The 10,198-nt window shown below is 45.8% G+C and overlaps 1 protein-coding gene across 4 annotated transcripts in view; it reads left to right on the top strand.

Moving 5' to 3' along the window:
* The first annotated feature begins 3,451 nt into the window (after nucleotides 1–3,451).
* Nucleotides 3,452–10,198, top strand: part of BTBD9 (BTB domain containing 9) — a 268,373-nt gene continuing 261,626 nt past the window's right edge. For all 4 annotated transcript variants that reach the window (XM_084828517.1, XM_084828521.1, XM_084828518.1 and 1 more), the window contains exon 1: nucleotides 3,452–3,506. The gene's annotated coding sequence lies outside the window, so the exon portion shown is untranslated. The remainder of the gene's footprint in view (nucleotides 3,507–10,198) is intronic.

The raw sequence follows: 10,198 nt of genomic DNA, 5'->3' as shown, positions 1-10,198 counted from the left end.
ATGGACTTCACCAGATGGTAGACACCGAAATCAGACTGACTACATCCTTTGCAGCCAAAGGTGGCGGACATCTATGCAGTCGGTAAAAACAAGACCTGGAGCTGATTGTAGTTCAGATCACGAACTTCTTATTGCACAATTTAGAATCAGACTAAAGAGAATAGGGAAGACCCACAGATCAGTTAGATATGAGCTCACTAAAACTCCTAATGAATATGCAGTGGAGATGAGGAATAGATTTAATGGACTAGATTTAGTAGATAGGGTCCCGGAAGAACTATGGACAGAAGTTTGCAACATTGTTCAGGAGGTGGCAACAAAAAACGTCCCAAAGAAAAAGAAAACCAAGAAGGCAAGATGGCTGTCTGCTGAGACACTGGAAGCAGCCCAAGAAAGAAGGAAAGCAAAAGGCAACAGTGATAGGGGGAGATATGCCCAATTAAATGCAAAATTCCAGAGGTTAGCCAGAAGAGATAAGGAATTATTTTTAAACAAGCAATGCACGGAAGCAGAAGAAGATAATAGAATAGGAAGGACAAGAGACCTCCTCCAGAAAATTAGAAACATCGGAGGTAAATTCCAGGCAAAAATGGGTATGATCAAAAACAAAGATGGCAAGGACCTAACAGAAGCAGAAGAGATCAAGAAAAGGTGGCAAGAATATACGGAAGATCTGTATAGGAAGGATAATAATATCAGGGATAGATTTGACGGTGTGGTCAGTGAGCTAGAGCCAGACATCCTGAAGAGTGAGGTTGAATGGGCCTTAAGAAGCATTGCTAATAACAAGGCAGCAGGAGATGATGGTATCCCAGCTGAACTGTTTAAAATCTTGCAAGATGATGCCGTCAAGGTGATGCTTGCCATATGCCAGCAAATTTGGAAAACACAAGAATGGCCACCAGATTGGAAAAAATCAACTTACATCCCCATACCAAAAAAGGGAAGCACCAAAGAATGTTCAAACTATCGAACAGTGGCACTGATTTCACATGCCGGTAAGGTAATGCTCAAGATCTTGCAAGGTAGACTCCAGCAATTCATGGAACGAGAATTGCCAGATGTACAAGCTGGGTTTCGAAAAGGCAGAGGAACTAGAGACCAAATTGCCAATATCCGCTGGATAATGGAGAAAGGCAGGGAGTTTCAGAAAAACATCTATTTCTGTTTTATTGACTATTCTAAAGCCTTTGACTGTGTGGATCATCACAAATTATGGCAAGTTCTTGGTGGTATGGGGATACCAAGTCGTCTGCCTCCTGAGGAATCTGTATAACGACCAAGTAGCAACGGTAAGAACAGACCACGGAACAACGGACTGGTTTATGATTGGGAAAGGAGTACGGCAGGGTTGTATACACTCATCCTACCTATTCAACCTGTATGCAGAACACATCATGCGACGTGCTGGGCTTGATGAAGCCAAGGCTGGAGTTAAAATCGCTGGAAGAAACATTAACAATCTCAGATATGCAGATGATACCACTTTGATGGCTGAAAGCGAGGAGGAGCTGAGGAACCTCATGACGAAGGTGAAAGAAGAAAGTGCAAAAGCTGGGTTGTAGTCAAACCTAAAAAAACCCAAGATTATGGCAACCAGCTTGATCGATAACTGGCCAATAGAGGGAGACAACGTGGAGGCATTGACATACTTTGTCTTTCTAGGCGCAAAGATTACTGCAGGTGCTGACTGCAGCCAGGAAATCAGAAGACGTTTACTTCTTGGGAGGACAGCAATGACAAATCTTGATAAAATAGTGAAGAGCAGAGACATCACACTGACAACAAAGGTCCGCATAGTTAAAGCAGTGGTATTCCCCATAGTAACCTATGGCTGCAAGAGCTGGACCATAAGGAAGGCTGAGCGAAGGAAGATAGATGCTTTTGAACTGTGGTGCTGGAGGAAAATTCTGAGAGTGCCTTGGACTGCCAGAAAATCAAACCAGTCCATTATCCAGGAAATCAAGCCAGACTGCTCACTTGAGGAAAGGATATGAAAGGCAAAATTGAAGTAGTTTGGCCACATAATGAGAAGATAGGATACCCTGGAGAAGATGCTGATGCTAGGGAAAGTGGAGGGCAAAAGGAAGAGGGGCCGACCAAGGGCAAGATGGATGGATGATATTCTGGAGGTGACAGACTTGACCTGGGGGGAGTTGGGGGTGACGACGGCCGACAGGAAGCTCTGGCGTGGGCTGGTCCATGACGTCACGAAGAGTCGGAAGCGACTGACCGAATAAACAACAAAAAGAACAAATATGGGGAAAGCGGTGAGAAAACGGGAGGATTCCAAATTGAAGATGTCACTGTAAAATTCTGTGAATGAGGCACAAGAAAAGCCTCGTCTGGAAGCACCTTTATAGAAGGGGGAGCAGCCATACTTAGTTTTTAACCTGCCGTGAAGGTTATGTTGGTCATTGTTGGTGCCTGATTTCCATTTTTAGTAGGTAAATTCCAGAAAATAAAAATCTTATTCAGGTGGAAGGAAATTTAGGCTGCAATCCTAAATCCACTTACCGGAGAGTAAGCCCCATTGAACTCAATGGAACTTACTGCTGGGCAGGAGGCATGTGTAGCGTTACACTACTAAAGAGAACTTGAGAGATTCCCACGGACTCCTAGGAGGCAGCTCTGTGACCACAAGCCCCTGCCCTCGACCTCAAGCAGCTGAACGGAGCCTTGTCGTGCTATGCCAACAAACCAGGCGAAGGCGTGCTTACCGTGCCGCCCCCCTCCCCCTTGCGCGCAGCCGGCTCGTCCGATCTGCGCCTCCGCTCCCGCCCGGCCAGTAGGCTTGTAAGGCGCAGGGTCACTTTCGGGTTTCTGCAGAATTCTGTCAGCCACTCTCTCAGCTTCAGCTCACGCAGCCTGCCATGTGGGCATAATGGGCTTTGGAACGTGCAGACAGGGTGATTTTTTAAAAATGTTTCGAAACTAAAAAGAAGAAATGTTCCACACGAGTAAGTTCTAAGTTAGCAAGAGGAGGGGCTCCTGTTTTGTTGGCACTTTTTGTTTCCGGCGTGTAGTGGTGGGAGGGGAGCGGACACCCTGGTTAGTATCCAATGTTAGTCCTACTTAGAGTAGATCCATTGAAATGAACGGGACGTAGTCATGACTAATTTAAGTCCCATTCATTTCAATGGGTTTACTCGGAATAGGATTAACATCGAATACTACCCGCTGTATTACAATCCTGCACGTCCCCATTAATTCCTTGCGCAGCTCTCCCTTGCACCCTATGCAGGTTTAGGCAGAAAAAAGTGGGAGGGATGGAGAAAAAAATGGCTTCTCTTCTTCTGCACTTGGAAAGTGCCAATACCAAGGACGGGGATGTTCCTCTCTAAATTTTTCATACCTCTGTCTTCCCGGCTCTCTCCATCCTTCCTCCCTGACGTTACTATGGACGTCAGCGCGCAGAGCAGCCGTTGCTAGGTGACGTCAACGCGCAGGCAGACGCGTGAACGCCACAGCCGGCGGAGGGGGTCCCTGCTCGAGCGCTCCAGCCGGTATGTCTGCTGGATGTTGAAGGGGCTGGGAGGGTCGCTCGCTCCGCGCCGGCGTATTTGCAGGGCTCCGCGTGCGCGGGTGGGGGTGGGGCTGGGGACAGGCGCTGGCCGGTGCGGCCGGTTTACCCCTTCCTTCTCCTGTCTTTTCCTTTCCTTTCCCTGCCCGCCTCCCACCCCCCCGGTGCTCTCTGTTCTTGGGAAAGGGGGTGGGCGCCTGTCGGTTATCGGCCATGTACGTTTCTGTTGGGGTCATTCGAAGGCAGGCAGGGGGAAATAGTTGCTTCAGCGGAATACTAGGGTTCTGTGGCGGCCACTGCCCGCCTTAGCTAACTGTCCTTCGCGTCAGGGTGTGCGGTGGTTGTATGTGTGGGCGCTCGCGTGTGCTTTTCCTGGTGGTGCAGGTGGCGGTGCCTCCGGAGTATCCAATTCGCACGAAATTTTGTGGTTCTTTTTGAGCCGGTGTGTTATGTAGGAGGCGAGGCAGGCGGTTTACTTAGTTCTGGGGCCCTCTTCTGAACAGGCCTGCAGGGCAGCCTTCCCCAACCTGATGCCCTCCAGATGTTTGGGACTTCCACTCCCAGAAGCCCCGGCCACATGGTCAGGAATGACCAATGGTCAGGAATGCTGGGAATCGAAGGCCAAAACATCTGAAGATCTGCTTTCTGCCCACCCCCTATGTAGTACAGGGTAAGGAAATGGTCCAGGTGGCCTATAATCAATATTAGATGTTTGGAACAACACCTAAGCAAGTATATTACAGATTATGCAGTGACCGCATTTAGAGTTTTGCAGCTTTCCGCTCTCACGAGAAGCACTGGCAGCACCCCAGACCTCTTCATCAGGCAAGGTTGTACAAAAAGCAGGGGATGGGGAAAGAAGTAAAGTCCAGAAATTAGGACTAAATGCAGACCTCATGGCCACAACATCTGGCCTATATTTGGACTTCTTTGTTCCTTCATCCCTGCTTTTTGTACCGTCTTACCTGGAGAAGAGTTCTACAGAACTGGAAAGCTTGAACGCTTTTTGTGACACTTTGATTAGTCTTAATAAAGGTGTTGCCAAACTGTGGATTTTGGTGTGTTTTTCTCCCCCCTCCCCCATTACTTTGGCTATACTCCTAATCTCTTAACTTTCTGAAATCTGTTTTAGGATGATAGTGCGGAGAACCTCAGTTTCATCTTACCTTAGAAAAGGCCAGGCCTCATTTTAAAAGGGTAATTGCTTGCCCATAGTTTTGGCCTGTATGATTTGAATGTCAAACCTTTTAAGAACTGTTCTTATCTGAGTCAAGTGTTGTCAAGTATTTTTATATTAGCTGAGGAACTTTGTCTATTTCCCCTTGATGGCCCAGCTATTTAAGGGGAGGGGAGGGATGGAAACATTTCTCATCAAGATAATGCAGTTTCCTGCCCCTTTTGATCAACTATGGCTGAGGAAGGTTGGCGGTGCTTAACTTGTCAGAGTTCCCATGGGAAGAAGAAACTCACCTTCTTGAACAGGGGGGAGGGGGAAATCACCCCTTGCTTGTTCTGCTGATGGAAGCTGTTCTGTTGGCAGGAGGGGCTAATTGGATGCAGCCCACAGTTTTGGGGAATTTCACCTGGTTACAGCGGATTTTCCTGGTGTGTGAATTACCAAGAAGTATTTGGGATTCAATTTTGAGGGCCCTAATAAAAGCGGAGTGATCTTAAGAAGAATGTGTTTGTGGACCCTACATTCATGGGTGGCCTAGTGCACTTCGCATTCAATAGCACAGGGTAATATATAAGCCCTTCACTGAGATGAAAGTAGAATTAAAATTTCCTGACTCTGGGTAAATGATTGACTACTGTCTGCACTTAACTATTTTCAATTGAATAATCACACTTGACTGTACTTCTGTAGTATATTCAGTGGCAACTCCTTTGTTTTACCCATGCAGTGTTACTTGCCCAGGTTTCTTCCTAAGACTGATTTGCTGGCTTTTTAATAATTTGGTTATTATAAGCAATGATCTCTGAATGGAATGACTGAAGTAGTTAACATTCTAAATCCCAGAACTGTCTGTTCTGTCTCCTTTTTGGTGTTTTTAATAGTCCAAGTGGTCATGTTACTTGTTTATATATTCATATCTACAGGTAGACATGGTTCACATATGTACACAACCCTGATGGAATGGTTATTGCATATAATAATTATTTAGATTTATAGTCTGTGCCATCCTAAAGGCTTGGACTGCTTCACTAGATGTTAACTATGGTTCAGCAGAAGGGTTGAAACACATACAGGATCTGAGTAATGCTATATGAAATTCATTGTTGTTGTTGTTCAGTCGTTCAGTCGTGTCCGACTCTTCGTGACCCCATGGACCATAGCACGCCAGGCCTTCCTGTCCTGCGCTCTCTCCCGGAGTGTGCTCAAGTTCATATTCATTGCATTGGTGATGCTATCTAGCCATCTCATCCTCTGCCGTCCCCTTCTCCTTTTGCCTTCAGTCTTTCCCAGCATCAGGGTCTTTTCCAGGGAGTTTTCTCTTCGCATTAGGTGGCCAAAATATTGGAGCTTCAGCTTCAGTATCTGTCCTTCCAATGAGCACTCAGGGTTGATTTCCTTTAGGATGGACTGATTTGACCTCCTTGCAGTCCAGGGGACTCGTAAGAGTCTTCTCCAGCACCACAGTTCGAAAGCATCAATTCTTCGGCGCTCAGCCTTCCTTATAGTCCAGCTCTCACAGCCATACATTACTACTGGGAAAACCATAGCTTTGATTAGACGGACCTTTGTCGGCAAGGTGATGTCTCTGCTTCTTACTATGCTGTCTAGGTTGGCCATAGCTTTCCTCCCAAGGAGCAAGCGTCTTTTAATTCCATGGCTACAGTCACCGTCTGCGGTGATCTTGGAGCCCAAGAAAGTAAAATCTGTCACTGCTTCCATTTCTTCCCCTTCTATATGCCAGGAAGTGATGGGGCCAGATGCCATGATCTTAGTTTTTTTAATGTTGAGTTTCAAACCAGCTTTTGCACTCTCCTCTTTCACCCTCAACAAGAGGCTCTTGAGATCCTCTTCGCTTTCTGCCATTAGGGTGGTATCGTCTGCATATCGGAAGTTGTTGATAATTCTCCCAGCAATCTTAATTCCGACCTCTGATTCATCCAATCCGGCATTTCTCATGATGTACTCTGCATATAAGTTAAATAAGCAGGGTGACAATATGCAGCCTTGTCGTACTCCTTTCCCAATTTGGAACCAATCGGTTGTTCCACGTCTGGTTCTTACTGTTGCTTCTTGACCCTCGTACAGGTTTCTCAGGAGACAGGTAAGGTGGTCTGGTACTCCCATCACTTTAAGAATTTGCCACAGTTTGTTGTGATCCACACAATCAAAGGCTTTAGCGTAGTCAATGAAGCAGAAATAGACGTTTTTCTGGAATTCTCTTGCTTTCTCCATGATCCAGCGAATGTTGGCAATTTCATCTCTAGTTCCTCTGCCTCTTCGAAACCCAGCTTGTACTTCCGGTAGTTCTCGGTTCGCATACTGCTGAAGCCTAGCTTGTAGGATTTTGAGCATCACCTTGCTGGCATGTGAAATGAGTGCAATTGTGCGGTAGTTTGAACACTCTTTGGCGTTTCCCTTCTTTGGAATTGGAATGTAAACTGACCTTTTCCAGTCTTGTGGCCACTGTTGAGTGTTCCAGATTTGTTGGCATATTGAATGCAGCACTTTAACAGCATCATCTTTTAGGATTTTAAATAGCTCGGCTGGAATACTGTCATCTCCGCTAGCTTTGTTGTTACTAATGCTTCCTAAGGCCCCCTTGACTTCACTCTCTAGGATGTCCGGCTCAAGTTCAGTGACCGCACTATCATGGCTATCAGGGACATTCAGATCTTTCCTGTATAGTTCTTCTGTGTATTCTTGCCACCTCTTCTTAATCTCATCTGCTTCTGTTAGGTCCCTGCCTTCTTTGTCCTTTATCATGCCCGTCTTTGCACAAAACGTTCCCTTGAGATCTCCAATTTTCTTGAAGAGATCTCTAGTCTTTCCCATTCTGTTGTTTTCCTCGATTTCTTTGCATTGTTCATTTAAGAAGGCCTTCTTGTCTCTCCTTGCTATTCTCTGGAACTCTGCATTCAGTTGGGTATATCTTCCCCTTTCTCCCTTGCTTTTCGCTTCCCTTCTTTCGTGAGCTACTTGTAAAGCCTCATCAGACAGCCACTTTGCTTTCTTGCAATTCTTTTTCTTTGGGATGGATTTCGTTGCTGCCTCCTGAACAATGTTACGGACCTCCGTCCATAGTTCCTCAGGCACTCTGTCTATCAGGTCTAATCCCTGAAATCTATTCCTCACCTCCACTGTATATTCATCAGGGATATGATTTAGGTCATACCTGAACGCTTTAGTGGCTTTCCCTACGTTCTTCAATTTCAGCTGAAATTTTGCAAGAAGCAGCTCATGATCTGAGCCACAGTCAGCTCCAGGTCTTGTTTTGACTGACTGTATGGAGCTTCTCCATCTTTGGCTGCAAGGTACATAATCAATCTGATTTCGATATTGACCATCTGGTGATGTCCATGTGTAGAGTCGCCTCTTGTGCTGTTGGAAAAGAGTGTTTGCTATGATCAGCATGTTCTCTTGGCAAAACTCTATTAGCCTTTGTCCTGCTTCATTTTGTACACCAAGGCCATGCTTGCCTGTTATCCCGGTGATTTCTTGACTTCCTACTTTAGCATTCCAATCCCCTATGATGAAGAGGACATCTTTTTTTGGTGTTAGTTCTAGAAGGTGTTGTAGGTCTTCATAGAACTGATCAACCTCAGCTTCTTTGGCCTCAGTGGTTGGGCCATAGACTTGAATTACTGTGATGTTGAATGGTTTGCCTTGGATTCGTACTGAGATCATTCTATCATTTTTAAGATTGTACCCCAGTACTGCTTTTCCCACCCTTTTGTTGACTATGAGTGCTACTCCATTTCTTCTAAGGGATTCTTGCCCACAGTAGTAGATATGATGGTCACCTGAATTAAATTCGCCCATGCCTGTCCATTTTAGTTAGCTGATTCCCAAGATGTCGATGTTCAATCTTGCCATCTCCTGTTTGACCACCTCCAGCTTACCTTGATTCATTGATCTGACATTCCAGGTTCCTAAACAATATTGTTCTTTACAGCATCGGATTTTCTTTTCACCACCAGACACATCCACAGCTGAGTGTCCTTTTGGCTTTGGCCCAGCCGCTTCACTCTTTCTGGCGCTACTTGGAAATACCCTCTGCTCTTCCCCAGTAGCATATTGGACACCTTCCGACCTGAGGGGCTCATCTTCCGGCGTCATATCTTTTAGCCTTGTGATATGTTCCATGGGGTTTTCTTGGCAAGAATACTGGAGTGGGTTGCCATTTCCTTCTCCAGTGGACCACATTTTGTCAGAACTCTCCACCATGACCTGTCCGTCTTGGGTGGCCCTGCACGGCATAGCTTATGGCTTCACTGAGTTACGCAAGCCCCTTCGCCACAACAAGGCAGTGATCCACGAAGGGGATGAAATTCATGGTGGAGTGCAATATGGACGAAAGGCATACTGAAATCAATCTCTTCTAAAGTTAGAAAAAAAAAGCATTGAGATAATACATGTGTGGTATTTAACACTGGTTAAACTTAGCTACTTATGCTGGTCAGTCCTACAAAAATGTTGGTGAAGCTGGAGAAAAAGGGACGTATGTACGTATGTGGTGGTCCTGTCCAATAGTATCTCAGATTTGGTCCAAAGTTTTTGATAAGTCAGGACAAATAATGGGGCCAATAACAGAACCCACACAGGCCCCAGGATTATTGTTTAAACCATGGGTTGTCATTACGTGTGAACCCGGAACTGTGGGTTGTTCATGGGTTGTTTCACCAGGCTACAGAGCCAGTGAGCAAGAGCAGCCCCAAACCCCCAGCCATTCTACATGCCAGTACTCCAGTGCCACAAAAGAATTTGTGATACAGGGAGGGAGCAGGCAATGGAAGAGGGAAACAAACCACCCACAGACTGAACAAACAAACCACCCACAGACTGAACAAACAAACAAACAAACCACCCACAGACTGAACAAACAAACAAACCACCCACAGACTGAACAAACAAACAAACCACCCACAGACTGAACAAACAAACAAACCACCCACAGACTGAACAAACAAACAAACCACCCACAGACTGAACAAACAAACAAACCACCCACAGACTGAACAAACAAACAAACCACCCACAGACTGAACAAACAAACCACCCACAGACTGAACAAACAAACCATGGTTTGTTTCATTGACTGCCAGATAGAACCTGGGCAGGGCAACAAACCATGGATTAAATAAACAATGTGTTAGCATTATGTGTGAACCAGGCCACATACACTCAGCCTAACCTACCTCACAAAGTTGTTGTGAGGATAAAATGGAGGAGAGGGAAGAGAATCATGTGTGCTTTCTTGAGTTCCTTGGAATTAAAGTGGGATATAAATCTAATAATAAATAAGTAAAATAATGTCTTCTCTGTCCAAGACCAATATTGCATCCACTGTTCCACACTGGCTCTTGAGCTTTGTGTATTACCCTGTGAGGTCATCAGAGGACATGCTCCTGGTGGTTCCACATGGACCTATGGCCTGATAGGAATCCACCTGGAGAAGAGCCATCAGTGTGGTGGCCCCCTTTCTGTGGAACTCCCTGCCT

This window comes from Heloderma suspectum, chromosome 1, assembly GCF_057233095.1.
Source record: "Heloderma suspectum isolate Gila_16-S chromosome 1, 16-S_ref, whole genome shotgun sequence".
NCBI lineage: Eukaryota > Metazoa > Chordata > Lepidosauria > Squamata > Helodermatidae > Heloderma > Heloderma suspectum.
Note: the sequence above shows the minus strand (reverse complement) of the source record. Positions and strands in the feature narration are given on the sequence as shown.